This window comes from Elephantulus edwardii, unplaced genomic scaffold (genome assembly GCF_000299155.1).
Source record: "Elephantulus edwardii isolate Elephantulus edwardi_28Jun2011 unplaced genomic scaffold, EleEdw1.0 scaffold00051, whole genome shotgun sequence".
Taxonomy (NCBI): domain Eukaryota; kingdom Metazoa; phylum Chordata; class Mammalia; order Macroscelidea; family Macroscelididae; genus Elephantulus; species Elephantulus edwardii.
The window spans coordinates 7,906,915-7,932,808 of record NW_006399801.1 but is presented as its reverse complement, the minus strand read 5'-3'; the positions used below and the strand labels follow the sequence as shown (position 1 = coordinate 7,932,808).

The window sequence follows — 25,894 nt, the reverse complement described above, 5'->3', positions numbered from 1 at the left end:
CAGAACTGACCTGTGCTTCACTGACCAACCTGCCAAGACTTCGCCCTTGCCTGTAAGTCTGAGAAAGGCCGTGTGATAACATGGATAAGAGAATGTACCAGCAAGAGTCTCTTGTGTGTCTGCCATTTCTCTTCTCCTCTGCCACGCTCCACCCACCATTCCTGTTTGAAGGTTCAGGCGGGAGGTTGTCTTTTCTGCACGACAGATTCCTTGGACAGGATTCATAGCTAATGGAGGTGAGCAGATGAATGAGTGTCAAACTCTTTCTTATTAAGCCTGAGCACCAGAAATGTATGAGAAAAACCATTTTCTCCTGCTTCTGGAACTGATTGTGCACGCTTGTGGGGAGTGAGGTTGACAGCAGTCACACCACACCTTCCACTGGCCCCAGATGATGACAAACACCTGGAGACTCCGACATGGGGTGACTGAGTGTTCCCCGTTCCCTCACAGATCACTTAAGCCCAGGAAACCCTGTTCATTTCATTCACCCGAGTGATGTGAGCAAAATGCTCCATGAGACAGAGATAAAAAGGGTGAGAATGATCTGGTTGGGATTGCTTAAAAATAAAACCACATTGGTTCTGTGAATTGTTAGAGTTGGGGCGTTTCCCCCAGACAGAAGAATGAGCAGTAGATAAGGTCCAGGTACCTGGCATCTTGGTCTCAGGAGTTTGAAGGTGTGGAGCTGGGGAGGAGGGAAAGGACAATGGCTCCATTAGCTCAGGCTGCTGTTGAACCTGGAACAGAGTGTATGTGGGCAGAATGTTCTGGAACAGTGAGAACTCCCTTTTCCTCTCACACCAACCCAACTGAGAGTAGTGAAGGCAGAGGTAATTTCTCTGACCAGACTCCTTTCCCAGGCCTGCCACCTGGCTGGGAACAAAAATATCAGAGGCCTACTCACTCCTTCCCAATGGGGGCCCATGCCCTCTTACTACACAGTGTGTCAACAGTGAAATACAGCACATAGTTGACTAAAAAGTTTTTTAAAAGAATTGCTGTTGACTACAACTCATGGTGACCCAATGTCCACAGGGTTTTCCAGGCTGGGACTATCAGAAGCAGATCACCAGGCCTATCCTCCAAGACACTTCTGAATGGCTTCCAACTGCCAACCTTTAGTTGTTAGTGGTTAAGCCTATAGCTGTCCGTGCCATCAGGGCATCCACAGCTATCTGAGGCCTGTGGAGGTAAGCCTTATTAGTCCCAGAGGTAATAGGGAGAGACTGACTTCCTGACACACGTCAGCCTCCTCAGTTCTTGGCAGAAAATTCCAGGTGGATGTTGAGTGGAAGCAGGCCAGGGGCTGTGGGACATGAATGGCTGAAGGTCCTCACAGAATTCAGCCTTAGAAATGCCAGTCCTGGAGGATAGGTTCTGGGTGGCACGAAGTGTACAGCCTCCTCATGCACATACCATGCGGATACAGAGCCCTGGCTTGTCCACCTCCACCCTAGGCCTCCTTAGAACTTCACAGGCCCATCTCATCTCATCTCATCTCATCTCATCTCATCTCATCTCATCTCATTTCATCATCTCATCTCATCTCACTCTTAGGCCCAGCTTCTCCTCCTTGGTCTTGGGAGAGTAGAGAGCCTCCACTGAGCTCATGAAGAGCCTTCGGCTGAGACCTTGGGAGGAGGTCTGGGGTAAGTCATATATTCTCTTGCTTCTTCAGCTTCCCTGAACATGGAGCATCTTCCCAATTACCATGAAAAGCAGAACTACGTGAAAATCCTTCCCAGAGGAAGTACAGATTGGAGGCTTCCTTCAAACAAAGAAGGTCTCCACTGCATTATTAGGGGGCTTCTTGGGGATGAGTTCTCCAGGCTTGCCCTTGGAGGATGTGAAACGGTCAGCGATAAACACCTTGGTTTCCTCCACCACCGTCACCACTACTAATGGCTGTTGAATTAATTCCAACTCCTGGCAATCCCAGGTATCAGAGTAGAACTGTGCTCCAGAGGGTTTTCAAATGGCTGATCTTTTGGAAAGAGATCACCATGCCTTTCTTCCGAGGTCACCTGTGGGTAAACTTGAACTTCCAGCCTTTTGATAAACAGTCAAGTACATTGCGAATCCAGAGAATCTATTAGTTTCCTGGAACTTCTATAAAAAAATACTACAAAATGAGTGGCTTAAAACAATAGAAATATGTTCTCTTGAAATTTTGGAAGCTAAAAATCCTAAGCCAAGGTATCAGCAGACCTCTCTCTAAAGACCCTAGAGATGAATTCTCCACTTTCTTCTGGTTCCTGGCATTCTTTGTCCAATGACATCACTCCAATATTTGCCTTTGTCTTTCCTCCAAGCCTCTCTGTGTTCACACCTCTTTTTATAAGAACATCATGAGATTTAGAGATCATCAGGAAAAGTATTTGACAGCAGAGTTTCCCAATGCAACATATCTTTTGATTTCTTGACTGCTGCTGCCATGAAGCTATTGACAACTTCAATCTTTTGCCTATCATTGTGTTACCTATTGATAAAGTTGTGAAGAATTTTGTTTTCTTGTTGAAATGTAATCCATATTGAAGGCTGTGTGTAGTCTTTGATTTTGTGCAAAAAGTGCTTCAAGTCCTCTTCACTTTCAGCAAGCAAGGTTGTGTCATCTGCATGAAGTAGGCTGTTAAAGAGTCATCCTCCAATCCTGATGCCACTTTTTTCCTTCATAAACACCAACTGAATTCAAGATCATTTACGAGAATTAATATCTTCAAAGATCCTATTTCCAAATAAGGCCATATTCTGTGTTTCCAAATGAACATGAATTGGGAGGAAATGCATTTCAACCCACTATATAAAAGAGTTGGGAAAACTCTCTCACAAATAAAACTTTACCCTCTTCTATTCCTTTTGTAACAAACTAAACATCCCTATTTGCAGAGTGCATATTTTGGTCATGCTAGATTAGTTGTCTGAATAACTAACAAGACAAAACTTTAAGTTTCCGAGTGGTTTGCAGAAGTTGATGCTCATTTGTTAAAGACCACTAAAACCATACTTGCAGTCATAGGTAGCTTTGTTATCTCGCTGTAGTAAGGGAGAAAATGCAGTACATCTCAAATGGGAGGAATTGGGGTGAATATAATTCTAGGAACTAAATCAAGGGATGAGTCTTGATCAGGTTGGTGAGTTGCTGGAATAGTGTCTTATCTACAGAATAAATGAAGAATATCGGAGTCCTATTTGACAACCAGAGCTCCCTTTTTATTTTTTCCACTTAAAAACATTTAATTGGTTTTCATTTTGTCATTCAGATACATTTTGTTTTATAACATTAATTACCCTTGATCAATGCCATCCATCATATTTCATTAAACCCTCACTGTACCTTACCTGTCCCCTCAGGTCACCCATCCAGCCTATGGTGATAAAAGAAGAAGTTCAGGCTGCTTTGAAGGAAATGGCAAAAAATAAGGCTCCAGGAATAGATGGTATACCAATTGACATATTTCAGTTAACAGATGCTGCCCTGGACGTGCTCACCAAGTTGTGCCAAGAAATCTGGAGAACAACCACTTGACTGGAAGAGATCGATATTTGTTCCTATCCCAAAGAAAGGTGACCCAACAGAATGTGGAAACTACAGAACAATCTCACTGATTTCACATGCAAGCAAGATTTTACTGAAGATTATCCAAAAACGACTGGAACAGCACATCAACAGAGAACTGCCAGAAGTCCAGGCTGGGTTTAGAAGGGGTCGTGGTACTAGAGATATTGTAGCTGATGTTAGATGGATCTTGGCTGAAAGCAGGGAATACCAGAGGAATGTCTATCTGTGTTTCATTGACTATGCAAAGGCATTTGACTGTGTAGATCATAATAAACTATGGCTGACTCTGAGAAGAATGGGAATCCCAGAACACTTGATCGTTCTAATGTGAAATACTTGGACCAGGAGGCAGTCGTCAGAACAGAGCAAGGGAACACTGCATGGTTCAAAATTGGGAAGGGCGTATGCCAGGGATGCATCCTATCTCCATACCTTTTCAACCTAGATGCAGAACAGATTATCCGGGAGGCTGGGCTCTATGAGGAGAAATGTGGGGTCAAGATTGGTGGATGATTTATCAACAACCTGCGTTATGTGGATGACACAACCCTGCTTGCTGAAACTGAAGAGGACCTGAAGAGCCTGCTGCAGAGTGGCAAGGACTGCAGCCTACAATATGGATTGAAGCTCAATGTCAAGAAGACAAAGATTCTCACCACTGGACCAATTGGCAGCAACAGGATGGATGGTGAAGAGATTGAGATTGTACATAGCTTTAGTTTGCTTGGCTCCATAGTCAACACTCTTGGCACCAGCAGCCAGGAAATTAAAAGGCGCATTGCCATGGGAAAGTCTGCTGTTAGGGACCTCTCCAAAGTACTGAAGAGCAATGGTGTCTCTCTGGAGACTAAGGTGCGTCTGATATAGGCCATGGTCTTCGCAATCACCTGTTATGCACCAGAGAGTTGGACAATGACCAAGGAGGATAGAAGGAGAATTGATGCCTTTGAGCTGTGGTGCTGGAGAAGAGTATTGAGAATACCATGGACTGCTAGGAAAACAAACAAATTTGTCCTGGAAAGGGTTAAACCAGGTGGCTCCTTGGAGGTAAGGATTCTGAGGCTCCGTCTAACATACTTTGGACATGTTGTGAGGAGAGACCGGTCTTTGGAGAGGGACATCATGCTTGGGAGGGTGGAGGGACAGCGCAGGAGAGGAAGGCCCTCTATGAGGTGGATTGGTTCAGTGACTGGGATAATTGGGATGGGAGTGTCAGAGGCAGTGTGATTGGCACAGGACAGAGCGGAGTTTAGGGCTGTTGTACATAGGGTCGCTATGAGTCACAAGCGACTCGACGGCACATAACAACAAACAACAACATCCTTCTCTCTTGTCTTTCCATTCTCCTCCCTATTTTATGAGTTATGCCTGTCCTGTTGCACATTGCTAATTGTGGTGAACAAAATTTCCATTCATCTATTCATTCTGGGCTGATCCTCTTACCTCTAATTCCCTGCAATGTTCATTTGGCTACATTCTATTTCTCAGAGCTCCATCTTTGGAACATAGAATCTGAAAATGTATGTCTGGTGGTGTCTATAGGGATTTCTACTGCTAACCAAATGGTAGCACCTCTCTGGTTGTTCAAAATCCACTAGCTTCTTTACCTCTTCTCCCTTGGGCCTTGTAGGAAGCCTGATTAGATCTTGGTTGTACAAATTAAATTGTCAGTTTGTTATATTTGGGCTAATCATTGTTCTAATTGGTATACCACTTGTCTGTCAGTTTGCTGTACTGAGATAGCTTATGGATTGCTGACATACTGAAAGTTATGCCACTGGTGTGTCAAGTGCCACAAGAGTTACCCATGGTGGACAGGTTTTATTAGAGCTCACAGGTTAAGAAAGACTAGGAAGCAAGATTGTCCATCCACTTTTTAAATAACATGCTTCTGAAAACTCTATGAACAGTGGAGGAACGCAGATAGATAGTATTAGAGATGTACAGATTAGAAGTCAGTCAAAATAAAGACAAATAATGTCAGAAATCTTTTAATACTTGGAACATGGAATGTACATAGCTTGAATGATGGAAAACTGGAGATTGTGGGAAATGAAATGGAATGCATGAACATCAACATTCTAGGCATTAATGAGATGAGTCGGCTACTTTGAATCAGATAATTACATGTATACTATGCTGGGAATGATAAACAGAAGAAAATGGTCTTGCATTCAAAGTAAAAAAGTAAATTTCAAGTTATTTCCTGAAGTATACAGTATTATGAGGGTGAGGATATTATCCATAAATATACAAGGAAAATCTATTAAAACAACTATTATTCAAATATGTTCTCCTACATCTAGAGCCAAAGAGGAATAAATTGAAAATTTTTACCAACTCTTGCAGCCTGAAATTAACCAAACATGCAATCAAGAGGCATTAATGATAATTGGTGACTGGAATGCAAAAGTTAGAAACAATGAAGAAGGAATAGTAGTCAGAAAGCATGGACAGAAATGAGGCTAGAAATAGAAAGATTAAATTTTATATTTTCAATGATAAATACTTTTAAAAAATTTATGCTAGTTTATTTATAAAATTTGAATACATTAATTTTTCAGACCTGATTCTTCCAATTTCCCTCATATCTCCACTCATCACATTGTGCAACCCCATGATTAAGTCCCCGCTCCCCTCACATCCTCATCTCTCTGCTTCCACCCTCCCCACCCCCGACTTGAATCTTCATACTCATTCTACAATAGTGATTTTATACAGTATTTGTCCTTGTGGGGCTAAGTTAGTTCACTCAGCATAATGCTCTCCAGTCGCTCTATATTTAGGTAATAATTTACAAAATCATTGCTCCGGAGTGTTGCATATTATTCCATTGTATGAATGTACCACAATTTCTCAATCTATTAAATTGTGGTTGGACATCTGGGCTGTTTCCATGTTCTTGAGATAGTGAATAGCGCTGCTATGAACATTGGTATACAAGTCTCCATTTGTGCCCCAGTTCTCATTTTCTCAGGATATATTCCAAGCAGTGAAATAACTGGGTCATTTGGAATTTTTCTGTTCAACTATTTGAGGAAGTGCCATACTGCCTTCCAGAATGGTTGTACCATTTTACAATCCCACCAACAATGTATAAGAGTTCCTATCTTGCCACATCCTCTCCAACATTTATTACTTACTGCTCTGTTAAACTTTGCCACTGTTACTGGAGTGAGGGTTTATCTAATTGTGGTTTTGATTTGCACCTCTCTTATTGCCAGTGATTTTGATAATTTCTTCATGTGTCTGTTGGCCATTTGAATATCTTCCTCTGTGAAAATTTTTTCCATGTGTTTTGCCCATTTTGTAATTGAGTTATCAGTCCTTTTCTTGTGGAGACACAGGAGTATTCTGTAAACTTTCATTATGAGACTTTTGTCTGAGATGGTATTGCCTAATGTTTATCCCCAGTCAGTAGATTCTCTTTTCACCCTGTTAAAGGTTTTTGGTGCACACAGGCATTTAATCTTTAGAAGGTCCCATTCGTCAATTTTATCCTCTTCAGCATTTCTGACTATTTAACAGTCTCTTTATATCATGGACTAGGGCTTCTAAGCTTGATCCCAGTTTAAAAAAACACAAACAGTGACTTTATACATGGACCTTACCGAAGGGGCTGCATAGGAATCAGTTTGACTACATCTGTACAAAGAATGATTGGAGAAGCTCAATAACAGCAATCAAAACTAGGCAAGGGAAAGAGGATATAAATAATAAACATTGCACTGGAACAGATGAAGGAATTTAAAAGGAATATATGATTAGGCATCATTTGTATGACAACAGACTATAATAAGAGGTGCATAGCAAAGTGGAGTAAGGGAAAGTTGAGTGGGTTGTTGTTGTTACATGCCGTCTAATCACCTGTGAACTGTCGCGATCCTATGGTCTGACAAGGTGGTAGTTCTGAAGCCTGCCCTGTTCTGAACCAGTCTCACAGATTCTGACACACCAGCCCCCATTGTTCTAGTTACTGTATCAGTCCATCTCACTTGGGGTCTTCCTCTCATGTGTTGTCCCTCCACCCTTCCAAGCATGATGTCCTTCTTTTAGGACTGGTCTCTCCCGGCCATGTGCCCAAAGTATGTCAGATGGAGCTTCAAAATTCTACCCTCCAAGAATAAACTTGGTTTCACGCTCTCCAAGACAGACTTATTTATTTTCTTGGTAGTCCTTGGTATGTTCAAGACTCTTCTCCACCACCACAACTCAAAGATATCAATTCTTCTTCTGTCATCTTATGTAAAAATGAATGATTTTTTTTAAAGTGAACTGGAGGGGTAGGGAGGGAAATGTGCAACAATGAATTAGTTAAAATCCAAATTTTCTTTAAACTTTCCTTAAAATCACAATTTTAAAAAAATTGAGAAATACAAAGCCAACTAGATGAAGGGCAGACCGTGGGTCAGACCCTCAATCACTTTCATGCAAATTGAAATTGAGGCTAAAGAAAATTAAAGTAAATCCAAAAGAATCATATAAAAATATTATTTTGAATCTATTTCATCTGTATTTCAAAATCATCTTAAGAACAGGTTTGAACTATTGAACATCAATGATTGAAGACCAGAGAAGATGTGGGATGACACCAAGCATATCATCCATTGAGAGAGAGAGAGAAGAGGTCATTACAAAGACAGAGAAGAAAGAAAAAACTGAAATAGATGTCAGAACATACTCTGAAAATTGCACTAGAGCCTCAAGAAGCCAAAACAAAAAGGAAACAGGCCGAAGTAAAAGAGCTTAACAGAGAATTTCAAAGGCCAGTTGAGAAGACAAAGCAATGTATTGTAATGGAATGTGCAGAGAGCTGGAATTGGAGTCTAAAACTGGAAGAATTCACTCTGTATTCCTCAAGATGAAAGAAGTGAAAAACAAACTTAAGCCTCTAGTCACAATATTAAAAAATGTGATGAGCAATATATTGAATGATCCAGGAAGCATCAAAAGAAGATGGAGGAAGTGCATAGAATCACTGTGCCTAAAAGAACGAACTGACATTGAAATATTTCAGAATGTACCATATGAGCAGGAGCCAATGGTAATGAAGAAGGAAGTTGATGCTGCATTGAAGGCACTAGCAAAAAATAAGGTCCCAGGAATTGATGGGATACCAATTGACTTGTTTCAATTAACAGATGCAGCCCTTGATGTGCTCACCAGTCTGTGCCAGGAAATTTGAAGGACAACTGATCGGAAAAGTTCCATATTTTTTCCCATTCCCGAGAGAGGTGATTCAACAGAATGTGGCAACGATTGAACAATATCACTAATATCACATACAAGCAAAATATTGCTGAATATCATTCAAAAGCAGCTAGAACAGAACAAAGATAAAGAACTTCCAGTTGTTCAAGCAGGATTTAGAAGAGGCCATGGCACCAGGGATATCATTGCTGATGTCAGATGATTCCTGGCTGAAAATAAAGAATACCAGATGAATGTCTATTTATGCTTTGTTGAGTATGCAAAGGAATTTGACTGTGTGGATGACACAACCTTGCTTGTTGCAAGTGAGGAGTATTTGAAGTAATTGTTGCAGAAGATCAAAGAAAGCAGCCTTCAATACGGATTACACATCAACAACTGATAGGCAACATCATGCTGGATGGAAAAAGATTTAAACTGTCAATAACTTCTCTTACTTGGATCCACAATAAACACCCTTGGTATCACTAGCCAGGAAATTAGGAGATGTATTGCACTAGGAAAATCTGCAGTTGTAGACTTCTCTAAATTATTGAGGAGTGATGATGTCAGTTTGAGGACTAAGGTGTGTCTTCTTAGAGCTGGACAATGAATAAGGATGACAGAAGAAGAATCGATGCCTTTAAGCTGTGTTGTTGGAGAAGAGTACTGAACATCCCATGGTCTGCCAAAAGAACAAACAAATATGTCTTGGAGAAAGTGCACTTAGTGTGCTTTTTGGAGGCAAACATTATGAGGTTTCATCTCACATACTTTGGGGCATGTTGCTAAGAGGGACTATTCCTTGGAGAGGGGCATGAAGCTCAGAAAGGCAAACATTCATTGAAGGAGAGGAAGACCAGGTGAATTGACACGGTGACTGCTGCAGTGGGCTCTAGTGTGTCAGGAAGGGTGAGGATGGCACAGGATGGGACAGGGTTCAGATCTGTTATTCATAAGGTTGTTATGGGTACTCAACTCTATGGCACCAAACAACAACAACAATAACAATATTTTTTCCCCCTGCTATTGCATGACTAAGGTGCGCCTGATCCAGGCTATCGTCTTCGCAATTACATGCTATGCATTGGAGGGACGATAGAAAGAGAATTGATGCCTTTGGGTTGTGGTGTTGGAGAAGAGTGTTGAATATACCATGGACTGCTAGGAGAACAAACAGGTTTGTCCTGGAGAAGGTGAAGCTGGAATGCTCCTTGGAGTCAAGGATTCTGAAGCTTCATCTGACATACTTTGGGCATGTTGCAAGGAGGGACTGGTCCTTGGAGAGGGACATCATGCTTGGGAGAGTGGAGGGGTTGCAAAGAAGAGGAAGACCCTCGATGAGATGGATCGATTCTGTGAGTGGAGTCGTGGGAATAAGTGTGTTTGAGATGGCAAGATTGGCACAGGATAGAACGGCATTTAAAGCTCTTGTACATAGGGTCACTATGAGTCGCAAGTGACTCAATGGTAGATAACAATAACAACAACATTGCCTAAGGAACTCTTGTGACATAGTGAATCAAGCACTATGCTGCTGACTTAAAGGCCACAGTGCCAATTGGCCGGATACTCTTTACAAGAATGGACTACCTTTCTCCCTCAAAGTGACAGATCTGAACTACTGACTTTTTATTAGTTCAGCATGTAATCCATTACTCCACTATAAAATTACAGTACAGTGAAACTATGAGAACAAGGGAAGAAGTCAAGAAGACTTTTCCAATGAAAGAGTAAAAAATCAAGTGAATTCAACGTTGCTGTTAGGCACCATCGAGTTGACAATAATTCTTAGTGACACCATGAGCAGGAGAGTGTCAGTTTGCCCTCTCTTGCCCTATCCTTATGATTTCTGCTGCGCTTCAGCCCACTGTTACTGTCACTGTTTCAAACCATCTCATTAATGGTCTTCCTCTCTTTTGCTGACCTGCTTTTACAAAGACAATGTCTTTTTTCCAAGGAAAGGTGTCTCCTGACATGTCCAAAATACACATGTGAGACTAAGCAGTGAGTGGTAAAAGAAGAACTCTATCCATCCAAGGAATTCAGGTTGGATCTGCATGATTTGTCCTGAGGAATTCAGACTGGATTTGTGTGATTTTCCAGGTTGACCCATGTTTCAACTAAACTAGTAAGAACTAGAGATTGAAGCTGGAATAAGAGTTATATCTGTGACTTACTTAGTTCTTCATTTTTATTAAAACTAAAAGATCTGTATCCCACCTTGTATTCCTTTTACTAACTGATTCATAGGATTCATTTGACCACATTCCTAAATTTTCAAAATGTCTTAAAAATTAGTTAGTGTTAAACACTGTCAAGTCAACCCATAGTTGTAGTGATCTCATGCACAATGGGAAGGGACCACTGTGGGTTTTCATTGGCTAAATTTAAGATGTGACTCTCCAGTCTTTATTCTATAGGTATCTATATAAGACATATCTATGTTGTTGTTGTTAGATGCCAACAAGTCTACTAAACTCACAGTAACCCTACGAACGTAGATCAAAACCTTGTTATGTCTTGCACCATCTTGACTATCATCGCCATGCTCATTGTGGCAGTCGATCCATATTGTAGCGAGTCTTCCACTCTTTACTTTTTCCAGCATGTTATTTTTTTCCAAGAACCCCCACACAGTATGCCCAAAGCATGTAAGAAGTTTCACATCCTTGTCTCTCAGGCACACCTTGTTTGCACTTCCTCTCGGAAGTATCTGTGTGTTCTTTTGGCAGTCTGTGGGATAGTGAATTCTCTTCTCCAACACCACAATACAAAGGCATCAATTCTTCTTCACTGCTCTTTATTAATATTTATTGTTCAGCTTTCAGATGCAAAGCATGGCTTGGATCAGATGCACCATAATCTATAATCTGGCATCTTTGCACTTTAATGAGGTCCCTGACAGCAGATGCAACACATCTTTTGATTTCTTGATTGCTGTTACCATGGATGTTGATTGTGGATCCAAGTAAAATTAAATCATTGACAATTTTAATATTTTCTCCATCTATCATGATGTTGCCTATTGGTCCATTGGTGGGCAGCTTGGTTCTGTTAATGTTGAGATGTAATCCATACTGAAGGCTATATAGTCTCTTATCTACTGTAGTAAGTGTTTCAAGTCTTCTTTACTTTCAGCAAGTAAGGTTGTATCATGTGCATAATGCAGATTCTTGATGAATCTTCCTCTAATCTGAAGACCACATTCGTCTTCATAGAGTCCAGCCTCCCAAATGATTTATTCAGCATACATATTGAATGGTATGGAGAAAAAAGTAGAAACCTGACACACACTTTTCTTGATTTAAACAATGAAGTATTCCCTTTTTCTGTTGGGACAACTGTTAGTCTATCTATAGATTTTTCAAAAGAACCATTAAGTGTTCTGAGATTTCCATTCTTCTCAATGACGACCATAATTTATTATGATTCATAGAGTCAAAAGCATTTGTATAGTCAATAAAACACATGAAACCATCTTTCTAGTTTTCTCTGCTTTCAGTCAAGATTCATTTAACATCATAAGTTATATCTCTTATTTCACAGCTTCTTCTGTATCCAGTTTGAATTTCAAAAGAGCTGATCCACACTGTATTTCAGGAAGTAGCATATGATCAAGAGCACTGAAGGAAGAAGTTCCAGCTGCACCAAAGGCACTGGGGCAGTGGGGGAGGCCCTAGGAACTGATAGAATAACAATTGAGGTTTTCAGCCAACAGATACAGCCCTAGTCTATGCCAAGAAATTTGGAAGACCAACCTGGTCAACCAACTGGAAGAGATTCCTACTTATTCTCATTTTTTAAAAAAGGTGATCCAACAGAGGGTGGAAATTATTGAACAATGTCATTAATAACACATGTAAGTAAATCTTGCTGAAGATTATTTTAAGACATATATATTATGCACAAGATACATAGTTGAGATATGTATAACTTTCCAGTCAGAACCAACGCATAGCAGACTCTCTAGTAGGTTTTCAGAGGCTGTAAATTGCATGGGAAAAGACTGCTCATCTTTATTTGGTGGAACAAGTGATGGATATGCACTGCATGCATTCAGATTGGCAGTGCAATTCCTTTTCACTAGACCACCAGTATTTCCTGTACGACTCATATATGTGACACATATACAACTTATATATGTAAGGTATATATAACTTATGTGTGTGTGTGTGTGTGTGTGTGTGTATACATATATAGTTGTTGTTGTTAAGTGCTGTTGAGTGTAGATGACTCATAAGAGAGATATAGAATTTATATATGTGATTATATCTATATCTGTATCTGTATCTGTATCTGTATCTCTATCTCTATCTCTGTTATATCTGTGATATATATACATATATAAAGCCTCTTCAGTTTAACAACTAAAAACCAAGAAACTCAATTTAGAAAAATAAAGGACACAAATAGTTGTTTCACCACAGAGGATATGCAGATGGACCACAAACACTTGACAAGATCCTTGACATCAAAATCCATCCAAGAGATGCAAATCAAAATTGCACTGAGATACTCCCTTGTTAATAAGCTGAAGATCAAAATAATGGGGGGCAAATTAGATATTGGTGAGGATATTGGAAAGCCTTTCCTTCATTGTTGTTGGGAATGTAAAGTGGTTCAGCAACTGTGGCAAATAGTTCTGTGGTTCCTAAAAAAGTTGAATTCTGTTCGACTAGTTTATGACTCAGAGATTCCAATCCTACATAAATTCCCAGAAGAGAAGACAGAATCACAAACAGAAACGTGTCCACTACTATTCATCTCACTACTTTTCACAATAGCCACAAGGTGAAAACAAAGAAAACATCCATCACCAGGTGAACAGGTAAGCAAAATGTGGTACAGACACAGTGGGATATTATGTAGCAACAGGGAGAAATGAAGTCCTAATATATGTCACAATGTCATAATGGAAAAACTGTGCCATAGTGTGCCAAACACCATAATGGCTACCGATCATGGTTAGGTGGAACTCCCAGATTGATTAAGGTTTGGAAGCAGGAGTGGCATCCACTTCCTAACCCACATGCCTCTGGAAACTCTATGAACTTGGAAAAATAACTATAGTTATAGAAATGCTTCAGACCTTTGATAGATAGATGATAGATAGATAGATAGATAGATAGATAGATAGATAGATAGATAGATAGATGAGAGAGATGAGAAAGAAAGAACCCTTGTATTCAAAAGTCAGTTGGGCCAGAGGATCTATTGTTATTTTTGAAGGAACATTATTCTAAGTTGTTCAGCACTCCTCCCTTTGTCAATTTTTGCTGCCCTGAGGAAACCTGGGTTTGCTGTGATGCTGAACCTTGTGCCATTGAGGGGGTCAAATGCCATAATGGCTGTCCATGGTGGATGGCGTTTGGTGGAGCTCCAAGTTTAAGACATGTTTAGAAGCAGGAGTGGCATCCACTTCCTAAACCACATGCCTCTGGAAACTCTATGAACTTAGAGAAACATTGACAGTTACATAAAGGCTTCAGGCGTTTTGTTCATAATGTTGCTATGCGTCATGCTCGATCAATGGCAATCAACAATAACAACAAAGAGAAATTAAGTCGTAAAGTATGTCACAATGTGGATGCATTCTGAAAACTCAAACTGAGTGAAATAAGTCAGTCAAAAGGTATAAAGGGTGACCCTAATTACACAGAACAGCTCAAACAGAATGGAGTTTCTCTGTCATTATGACTTTCCCAGCTATAGTTTGACTTTTCCGTGTAGATAGTTGGGAATATATGAATGGGGAATGATAGCCTATCTGCAAGGGCTATCTATCAATCCTTAAGGAGAGTGGTTAGTCTCACCATTAAACTGAGCAATCCAACAGCAAGAACACGACCTTCCCAACCAGCAAAGAAGCAGCCGCAGCAGCAAGAGAATGTAGCATCTCCATCCAGCCCAGAAATTCTTCCTTCAGCTACACTTAAGTCAGCAGCAGCCAAAGCTGAATCAGAGACCTGGCATGAGATGGGACCTTGGGACACCATTGCTGCTGGAGCAAAGAGCCTTTGCCCAAGTTTGTGGAACAGCTTGGGGTCGGGGGAGGAGGGGCATAATTTTCAGGACTGAGAACTTTGCAACACTGGCCTACACCTGTGAGGCTCAAGGATGAGGTGCCTGTAAGTGCATTTAGGAAGCCATCCTGAGTGTATTCTGCTATTAACCTGGACTATAACCATTTTTTCCCATGGTGGCCCATTTTTATTAGGAAGGAAGTAATCATGTGCTCCAGGTTCCTGCCAGGCACCATTGGTGGTACAGTGTCAGAAAGCCAGTGACCACACCCAACCCACCTGCCCTGGGGACCCTTCCCTCTCAGACTACAGAAACAAACCCCACTATACTGCCTACTTCTAGGACATTACTAAAAAGGGATCAAATAACAACAGCCAAACAAGACACAGTTAAACAGAAGAGGATAGAATTCAGATCTGTCATCCATAGTTACTTTTTATCATCCTCCACTCAATAGCACCTAACAACAACAACAACAACTACCAGAAAGTTGGGTCAGGCAAAGCTTTCTTCCCTACAATCTGCTTTATCCAGGGAATAATAAATCCTTTCACACACACACACACACACACACACACACACACACACACACACACCGAAAAGTATTTTCACAACTTAGAGCTCCAGGAGGCTACAGGAGCCCCAGAAAGCTTAGAAAAACACCCAGAAAGGAGGGGCATTTGCTTCACAAAAGCACTATCAGCAGCAAAAGATGATGTTTGAGAGGCAGAATAAATAAGGAGGAAGGGGAGAAGGGTCCCTCGAATTAATATCTCCTCACCATCACAGCCGGTGGGTTCATACCTGCGACCTCTCAGCACAGAGCACCAGCAGGGCTCCTTATTCTTTCTTCTTACTCCCCTCCCCTTCCAGTGAAATCCCACTGCTGTTGATGCAACAAGCCTGAGCCTGGGAGATTTGCCTAATATCTATGCTAATATGAACATCTAGTTAGTAAACTTTGGGGGCTGCTCCTGAAAGTGAAAGGGAAGAGGAAGCAATTCCAGATGAAGGAACTCGGATTCATGCTAAGAAATGAAGGTAGGGGATGCCAATCGGCAGCCTCCAGCCCAGTGTGACCAGAGGTGGACAAGGGCAGACCAGGATACTGCCACACCCCTAGGCCCCCCAGCAGTGCAGGTGGTCACATTATCTGGGTCAGAGAGATGGCGGGGCCCTTGTGGTCATCGAAGTGGTCCATGATCTTGAGGCTGAGGATCACGTGCAGGCCATAGGTGAAGATGCAGAACATGGAGGGGGAGGTGAGCAGCCCCATCCAGATGTCCAGGGAGAAGGTGCCTGCACATTCGGTTGTCACATTGAAGGCCTAGATCTGGGAGTCCTGAAGTATCATATGCCAGGGGTCTTGGTATGGGGCATGAGGAGATTGGCATTCTTCCCAAGGCTGCTGACGTACTGGCAGTGGAAGGAGTAGATGCTGGGTCCGGTGATCTAGGAGGTGCTGAAGTAGGTGACAAAGCTATTTCTGTGGCTCTCAAGGCACTCCATGGTAAACCAGTACCGGCAGACACTGGATAGAAGTGGTTAGAGTAGATGAATTTGAGCATCACTCTGGTTGCTTATCGGTAAAAGGGTCCAGCAGGAGGGCTGGTACAGAATAAGCCAGTCAGTTTGAGCTCCTAGATCTTCAAGGTGAGGGAGGTCAGGTCCACCCACTGGTTCTTGTAAGCCACAGAGAAATTCTGGGCTCAGAACAGCATCTGGGGAGCCATGTCATTGTAGCTCACAGGGGGATGAGGCACATCTACCTGGGGCATTTATCGTATCAGCTAGCAACCTAGCCCTCCAGAAACTACGGCAGCATCCCAGTCACTCTGGAAGGGTGCACCACTGTCAGGGATGCAGTGTACTGCATGTTCTCAGACTAGAGGGTGCTCAGCACCTGTCTGATGATGTCATCACTGCATGTGAGGACGATACTGTCATCAGGTCAGCGCTGGCCATGTAAGGCGGTCGGATGAGCAGCAAGTCAATGAGGCTGGCGTTGAGCTTCAGCTCCTCCAATGTGTCTAGGTCCATGTGCAGGGGGCTGGCCCAGAGCTTCTCTTCTAGGTAGGTGGTCAGAGTGCTGAAGGCGTCCCAGCCGATGGCAGGGCACACCAGCCAAGAGGAAGACAGGGTCAAGGTGTTCTCCAGGTTCAAAAAGGCGCTGTCCTGCTTGTTGCCAAACACTCTGCCATAGGCAGTATAATCCTCAAAGCTCAGCTTGTCTTGTAGGAACAGCAGCCAGCTCCTGAGACCCAGCTCCAGGTGGGGTCCAAGTAGGTGGAAAGCGGCATGTCACTGGTGATGTTACCCTGGTGAGTGTCGGCCACAGAAGCCCACAGGTCCCTGCAATGAAACAGAAGAGCACCATCAAACAAGCTCTGGGCTATGGAGCTGAACCCCAACATGCTCTCCTCACTCAGCATGGGGCAGGAGCTCAGGCCCAGCAGGGCTCACAGAGCTCCTGACAGGGACATGACCCCCGGGGCTCACCCTGGATTAAAACATTTTAACTCCTGCATTATGATTCTGTGTGGTCTAATCACATCAGATTTTGGACCTAGCAACACAGTAAGAATGGTGTTAAGATGAATAGAAAGAGGTATAGGAGCATGGTGGGGGACATGTCTGACCTTATGGGAATTTGTTTTGTATTGTTGATGCTGTTGACAGGGACAGTTCCCCTCTGTGATGTTGATAAAAGTCAGCTATGACCACCCCCATGTGGCCTTTGCTCTTTTTATAAAGAATAGAGATCACAAGTAAGGAAAAAGAAGGGGGTAAATGATTGTTTAGCAGGCACTGAGTGTTGGGGAAAGGACAGAGAATGGCTGCACAACTTGAAGAATGTCATTGTCACTGCATTGTATTAGAAAAATAATTGAAAAGGCATATGCATTTTCATATATATATATCCTCACACACACACACCCTTGAGACTGAGCCTCAGTTCTCAGCTTATGATTATAATATGCTTATAACAAAGATGTCAAACAGCCCCAATCCTTAAGTTCCCTAAGGCCCTGGGAATCTTAGCTCTCAGTCCTTGGTCCTAATTAGCGGTCAGTCCTTTTTTTCCGCCACTTGGGTGTTTGGACACCTACCCCAGTATCTTCACTACTTCTTAACTAGCATCTGCAGCCTTCTGCTGTTTGTTTGCAATGCAGTCCCCAGCTCATTACACTGTTCTAAGCATCAAATAAAGGGCAGGATGTGGCTTTGCATGGTAGTTTGAAATGATCAAGAAAATATATATTTACTAAAATTTGATCTGAAGTTAGGATGTCCGGATGCTGAATGTCAATGCAAGGCGTGTCAGTTTTAACAACTGGGCAACAGACTGTGAGTTTCACAGGCAAATTTGAATAATGTCTCCAACTGTACAGATGATGCAGGGGGAAAGTGGCACATAGATTGATTTATGGGGAAACATATAAGTGGAGGTGGAAAAAAATCAACCCCAAGGAAAAAAAAATAAAAAAGGTTAAAAGCAAAAATAAATGTACAAGTGTACCTCTTAAATCCCACAAATCTGGAGGGATTTGTAAGTCAGGAAAACCCTAAAGTGAAACACAAATCAAAAAGTGACTAAGAGCTATAATCCACATTCCTAAATAAGTTGTCTTTTCCGGCAATGAAAAAATAATAAGACTGTAAATATACAATATCTCTCTCCATCCTTGCAGCTTCTTTCATTTCTTTCTTAAAATATTACAAAGCAAACAAATCCTGCATTCTAATCCATTATAAGCCAGTTCCATATCTAATCAACTTGAAGCTGAAGCCATATGGGCTGTGCAAACATAAAAAAAGTCATTCTAAGATAAGCAAAACAGGAAATTGGAGGTTGATGATGATGAAACTGATATCCAAACGGTAATCTGAGCAGTAAAGTCACTAAAGCCTTCTTGCACCATAAACAGAATTTCTTGGGACAAGTTTCATTTTTCTTCCCTTGTGATTTGGCAATAGATTGCAAATCATCCTTTTTCATTCTTACTCCATGTGGGCAAATTCTACCCAGAGTGCAAGTTCTGGGGGCACCAGGCGTTCCCATCTGCTCCAGCCGAGCCCTGTGTGGTCCAGCCCTTCAACAGAGGCTGCACCGAGAAGGCAGATGGAGACACATTGGTTTTACAGAATCTGCTGCAAAAGCAAATCCCACCTTCTAGAATCTGTTTTTCTCAACTTCAGCACTAATGGCATTTTGACCTGAAAGCTTTTATCTTGCTGAGGATGGCCCCGTGTATCGTATGATGTCTGTCATCATCCCTTGCCTACTAGATGCCAGTAGCAACCCATCACCAAGTCATAACAACTAAAAATGTCTCCACAGCTGCGGCCAAATGTGGGGAGTGGGAGGTTAAGAATCCTTCTTTTAGAGAAATCTTTCCTGGGTTGCCCACACAGTTTGCACTTGTCTGCTAATTGAAGTGTGACATGATGTTCAGAGAGGCAGAGGGTCGGCCAAGGAGAGGAAGACCCTCGACCAGATGGATTAACAGAGTGACTGCTGCAGTGGGCTCTAGTGTGTCAGGAAGTGTGAGGATGGCACAGGTTAAGATCTGTTAGAGTTGTTATGAGTCACTTGACTGGATGACATCTAACAACAACAAATTGAAAGGCTAGTGACCTGAATGTACCGAGTGGTGCGATCAGAGAATCAACATCTGTAATATTATAGCCAATAAAAAGCAATATAGCAGTTCTACTCAGCAGTGAATGCAAAACTCTACAAGCCTTGTTTGTAGGAAAGAGTTAAAAATATAAATTTTAGAGTGGTTTTTTTCAAGTACTACTGAGTTATAGAAAAATGAAATTTAAAAATTCTTTGAAATGAATGAAAATGAAAATATAACATATCAAAACCTCTGGGACATACCTAAGGTAGTCCTAAGGAAAAAGAAGAAAAGAGCAAAATAGCTACTTATTTTATTTATCCAGCAAATAGAAAAATAACAAGCTAATCCCACAGCCCAAAAGGAAATTATAAGGACAAGGGCTAAAATCAGTGGAATAGAAAACAGAAAAACAATTGAAACCCTCAATAAGACCAGGAGCTGGTTCTTTGGAAGGATTACCAGAATAGACAAACCACTGGTAAACTTAAGACACAAATAAATTGAATAAGGGGGAAAAAGAGGTAATGTCACAACAGAAAAATTTGAAATTAAAGTGGTAATAACAGAATATTATGGAAAAACTATACTGCAATATATTTGAAAACCTAGAGAAAAAGAACAAATTCATAGAAATCCACACGCTACCCAAATTGACACAGAAGTGGAACCCTTGAATACAGTGTTATTTTCTTTGCCTTCACCAAAGGATTAATTGAGATGCTTTGGATTTTAAAGTCATCTCTTCCACAAGGCTTTTCCTGACTACTCTATTTCACTTATTATTCCATTTTCAAGTATGAGTCCCTGGATGATACGAATTGTGACGTGTTAGACTCCTAGCTGAAAGGTTATACATTTCACCCTGCATACTAATACCAACATATTTCATATGGGAACTCAGGGGGTTCAATGATAGAAGGCTTTGCTGTCCACACGGGAAACATGAGTCCAATTCCTGGTCAATGCTCCTCAGGCGCAGCTTCCAGCTCTCTGCCTGGGGCAGCCTATGTGTCCTATGATGCTGAGCAAGACTCAGCAGAGCTTCCAGACTAAGACAGACTAGGAAGAGAGGCCTTCTGAATACCAGCCTCCGGAAAGTCTATGGGAAGGAAGGAAGGGAGGGAGGGAGGGAGGGAGGGAGGTAGTACAACAGCTGGAGGATTTGAACTTCTAGAGAGTAACCAGTGCACAGGAATTAGCAGTGCAACTTTCTTTGGCCTATATGGTAGAGCTCTCTCTCTGGTGATCACACAAGACAAAAGAAAACTGCCCCATAGAACCTGTCAAAAGATCTGCAATGCCTGGACAGATCAGGATCTGTTTCTTATTCTGAGAGATTGATCAATACAGACAAAAGCATTTAAGACCATGCACAGCTAGTACTACAGCCTTTCTTTTTGCCTTTAGATAGTGCCTGGCCCTTCAAGGCCACCCTGACTGTGACCCCTACTCTGCTGCTTGTGGAATCCTTTCTCTCTAAATGCAGATGGATTAGGACATGTCAGCTCCTGTCAAGTCAGCCCCTGACTCTTGGCAGCGGAAACACAATGGGAGGAGGTACTGCCCAGTCTTATACTGCCCCCATGATCCATTTGTGCCTGCATCCTGTGCAATTTACAGCCTCTTGAAAACTCAAGATGGTCATACGAGTTCGTTCTGACTCAACAGTAATGAGTTTGAATTTTTTGAGGACACCACAACTGTGTGTGTGCTAACTTGGACCCTCTGAAACAGCTTCCTGTGCCCCAGAAAGTGTTCTCTTCCCTGGACGGTGTGTCCAGATCTGGAACCGTCTGAGCATGCCCTCCGTGCACTGACAAGACAGGCCTCTGTCCTCAAGGACTCTGGAAACTTCCTGACTCAAGAAGGAAGAGGTGGGACAATGACTCCTTCTCCCTGTGGGCTCCAGGAATTTGCCTTTTCCAAGCCCCTTTGGAGTCACCCAAATAATTCCCTTCAGGAGTACAGTTTATTATCCTGTGTGACTGGTAGCATTTTCTCTTTTACTTTGCCTTTTAACTTTGGCTTTGACATTGCAGGGGATGGACTGTGAAATGGGGAGATTTCTTCTTGGCTCGTTATCTTTACAAGGAAGAACTCCATAATAAGAGCCACAGACAGATCATAGAAGGGCTAAGTGAGAGCCTAGTGTCTACAGCTGTCCAGATAAAATTCCTTATTCTTTTCCTTTATGGCTTCCAAGATGGCAGCCTGCCCTTCCTCCCTTCCTCCCTTCCTTCCTTCCCTCCCTCCCTCCCTCCCTCCTTCCTTCCTATCTGCTGTTTGTCAGGTCAGTTAAGTCTGAATCTTACAATTCTTATTATGAATAGATACAAAATTCTGAGTCTTTTAGGAGTGGAAAATGTTAATAGAGCAAAGCGTGAAATAACATTCATTCTTCTGGTCAGCAGTCTCTGAAACCTCTTGAGATAGAGCAGTTCCAACTACATGTTGTGGAGTAGAACTATACCCCATGAAGTCTTCAAGGCTGTAACATTTTAGAAGCAGATCACCAGGACTTCCTTCTGAGAGACCTCTGCGTGCATTTCAAACATCAAGCTTTCACATAGTGGTGGCGCACCTAACCTTTTGTGTCACCCAGGCATTCACTAAGTCCCCACTGTGTGCCAGGAACAGAACCAGGTGCTAAGCACAAACATGGGCCCTGCCCTCCAGACAGAAGGTAGCTAGGAGCTGTATTTACTTTGAATTTAAAATCATTTCAACACAGTCCTGGCTACAGAGCAGATCTGGTTATATTAGAGAGCCAATTAAAATTTTAAGCTATGTGTTTGTAAGTGAGAACAAGAGGGAAAGAGAAAGGATGCCCAAGAGAGTTGCTGACATGCTCAATGGAATCCAGTGAAACAAATCTCTGTCCTCTTTACTCCAATAATTGTCTCGAACACTTCAATGGGGAGGGAGCTCTGGGTTTTCTCTTAAGAGTCAATATGATACCATTTTTCATGGTTCCTGGCCCACAAACAAATATCCCCATTCATGAAACGTCGTTTCACTCAAGAATTGCCAATCTTGATCCCAAACACATATTTATGCTTCTTGGTTGGGGAAAAAAGAAAAACACACTACAGACGGGTGACCATTACATTAAACCTGAGAGGAAGGGGGAGGCTCAGTTTTCAGAGTTCATCTTAGTTGGAAGTGCTGCCTTACTTTGGTGTTATCTGATAGCATTTCCAGGGCACAGGAAGTACTTCCTGTTGAGCAGGCGTTGAAAAGTTAAGTTAAATCCTTCACTGCCAAAGTAAGATACAATTATAACTGCCTTAAAAATTGTCTAGAATGAAAGATTTCAACGAGAGATACTCTGTTTATTTAAGCAATTGCATGCCAATGAGAGAGCTCTCCAAGCAGTTTATTTTAGGAGTCCACCCCAAGAACACTAACTGAATTACTGTTCAATTAACCTGTCAGCGTTCAATTTTATCTCTACTGATTCAGCAGTGGGCTTTAAGGTGTCAGGGATGATGACGATGGCACAGGAGAGGGCAGGGTTCATGTTGGCTGTTCATAGAGTGTCTCTGACTCACACTCAACTCAAAAGGACCTAACAACTATTTGCTTAAATCTATAAGGTAAAAACTCTATTCATAAAAATGGATGAACTGCCAGCTTAAAAAGCCTGCCTTTCTTGGGAATCTTGCTCAGCCCTAGTGTCTTTCCAGAAAGTGTCCTGATGAGAGTTTATTTACATTAATCACTTCTCTGTGTTGGGGAGCCACCTTCTGCTGTGTGTCTCCAGCCAGAAAGAAGACATAGTGGCAAGGCAACAACATGTCATGGCCATGGAAGACCGAGAGAACAGAGTAAAGGTAGCATCTTTAAGTAAAAGGAGAAATGGCTCTGTATCCAGGTAGCTCTTGGTCGCTGTGGAGTTGGCTCTGATTTATGGCACATGGACAACCAGGCCCAGTGCTGCGCCTTGTGTGCTATCTTTACGACTGTTAGAGAGCTTGAGTCCATTGGCGTGGTCACTGTGCATTTTGTGCCTTCAAACCTAGGACAACCCTCAAGGGGACAGATTGATACAGTGACTGTAACAACGGGCTTGAACTTGGCAGAGATCATGAGGATGACACAGGGTGAGGCAAGGTTCCAATCTATTTTTCATAGGGTCACAATGAGTCAGAGTTAACTTGATGGCACTTAACAAGAACCAAGCTAGAGATTCCTCTTCTGGCAGAAGATTCGACGATGTCCCATTGTGAACTGCAGAGTTTTCATGGACTGATTTTTTTTTTCATGGACTAATTTTTAAAAGTAAATTACCAGGCCTTTCCCCCCCCCCTGGTCTGTCTTATTCTGGAAGCTCTCTGAGACCTGTCCACATGAGTGACCCTACTGGTATTTGAAATTCTAGTGGGGTCATTTATGTGGATTATTATATGTTATTTGAAATGCCAGTGATATAAATTTCAACATCATAGCAACATGCAAGTCAGCACAGGAAAACAAATGACAGGCAGATAGAGGTATATCCATACAATGGAATATTATTCAATGGTAAAAGTGAGTTAAGTGCTGATACATGATACAGTGTAGGTACCTTGAACACATTATGCTGGGTGAAAGCAATGAGAGACCAAAGGTCACATGATTTTACTTATGTAAATTATTTGAAACAAGCAAACCCAGAGAGAAAGAAAAGAGATTGGTGTTTGTCAGGGTAGAGTTATATAGGAAACAACTATTAATGAGTATGAGTCTTCCCTTTAGGATGATGGAAACATTTTTTAAACTAGATACAAGTAGTAGGAACTTTGGTGGCCTAGTAGTTAGGAGCTGCACTGCAATCTCAAAGGCAAGCAGTTCAAATCCACCGGATGCTCTTTAGGAGAAGGATGGACTATCTCTCTTCCTGTTGGATTAACTGCATCTGAAAACCTGCTATAGGATCAGCTATGGGTTGGTTCCAACTCTAAGGCAAACAACAACAGATAGAGGCAGTAGTTACACTGTTGTTTCTTATTTACTTGAATAAATCACAACTGTGTCCCAAAAAGAGTGCATTTGTAATTTTTTAATGGTATTTTACTGTAGTTTCAGAGTCCATTTGCACAGCAATTTGGTTTTCACTTGACAATTTTTCCACAACCTGTTCAGGTGCATTAGTTATGGTTGTTCTGTTTTTTGTTTGGTTTTGTTTTTTTAAAATTTATTATTAATTTCAGTAAAAATTTACAGAGACTGGATTTCCATTCATTCATTGTTGCATTTTTCACCCCTCCCAACCCTCCCCCTAGTACACTACCCTCTTGGAAAAGTAAAAGAAAAATTCTTTCATTGTTTTACAATCCCTCCCCCCGGTCCACTCCACTGTACAACCTTCACTCTGGACTCCTGTCATGACAAAAATACCTAATAATTTTCCCTCTTAAACAGTTTTCTCCTTCATCTGTTTCAATGCAGTATACATTATTGAACCCATCCTTCTCAGTCTCCTCCCAACACCGAGGTCAGTCTTGCTTTACAACAGTGGCACCATGTAGTATTTGCCCTTTTGTGGCTGAGATACTTCACTCAGCATAATGTTCTCCAGGGTCACCTATTTTGAATAATATTGCATAAGTTCCTTGTTTTTCAGTGCTGCATAATATTCCATTGTATGAATATACCACAGCTTCTCTATCCATTTGTTGACGGACACTTGGGTTGTTTCCAACTCCTTGCTATTGTGAACAAAGCCGCGATAAACATGGGTGTATTAGTTATGTTTTTAATATCAGCATTTTCTTGAAGTGTGTCCATGTTGTTCTGTTCCTAGTATTTTGACCTCCCTGTCCCTTAATAGTCTCATCTTCGCTTAGAGTAATTGCTGACTTTTTGGTCTTATATAGGTGGGTTGCTCTTGTTGCTTCTCGATGGCCACTGTGCTCACAGAGCCCATCTTCCTTTTCTGTGCCAATTGATGATTTCACTAGAAGGTGGCCTCTGTGGATCTCGTCAGCTTGAGCTTTAAAGAGAAGCTCAAGGTGTCAGTCTTAGTGTATCCTCTAATCTCCACTGTCCAGTAAATCAACTTTTTTCACTTATATTTTAAAAAGAAAACTCCTTTCTAATAGCATATAAGCACATTCTTGAATTTTCACAGTAAACTATTTTTTAGGAAAGAAAAGAAGTGATAACAAGACAACTCACAGCTGTCGAGTCAGAACTGACTCCTAGCCGACCTTCCAGTGGGTTTTCAGAGACTGGAAATCACACAAGAAGAGACTGCTCATCTTTCTCTCATTTTCCATCTGCAGTTAAATCAGATGGAAATCCACAAAAAAACTTGGATAAGAGTCATTTGCTCTAAGAGCGAAAGGAAACGATTCCAGAACATTTGGGTCTCTCCTCCCTAGGAGAAACGGCGTCAACTCTGAAATGGGGGAGGAATGCGTCTGACCCCGGCACTGCTGTCTAGCCGAGTCCCCGCGCCTGTCTGGCCTCCTGTGGTAGAGTGCACTGCTCACAACAACTTTCT

At 41.8% G+C, this 25,894-nt stretch overlaps 1 pseudogene; it reads right to left on the bottom strand.

The window, feature by feature from the left end:
- Positions 1–15,923: 15,923 nt before the first annotated feature.
- LOC102877105 lies at positions 15,924–18,790 on the bottom strand (annotated as a pseudogene).
- Between the last annotated feature and the right edge of the window lie 7,104 nt (positions 18,791–25,894).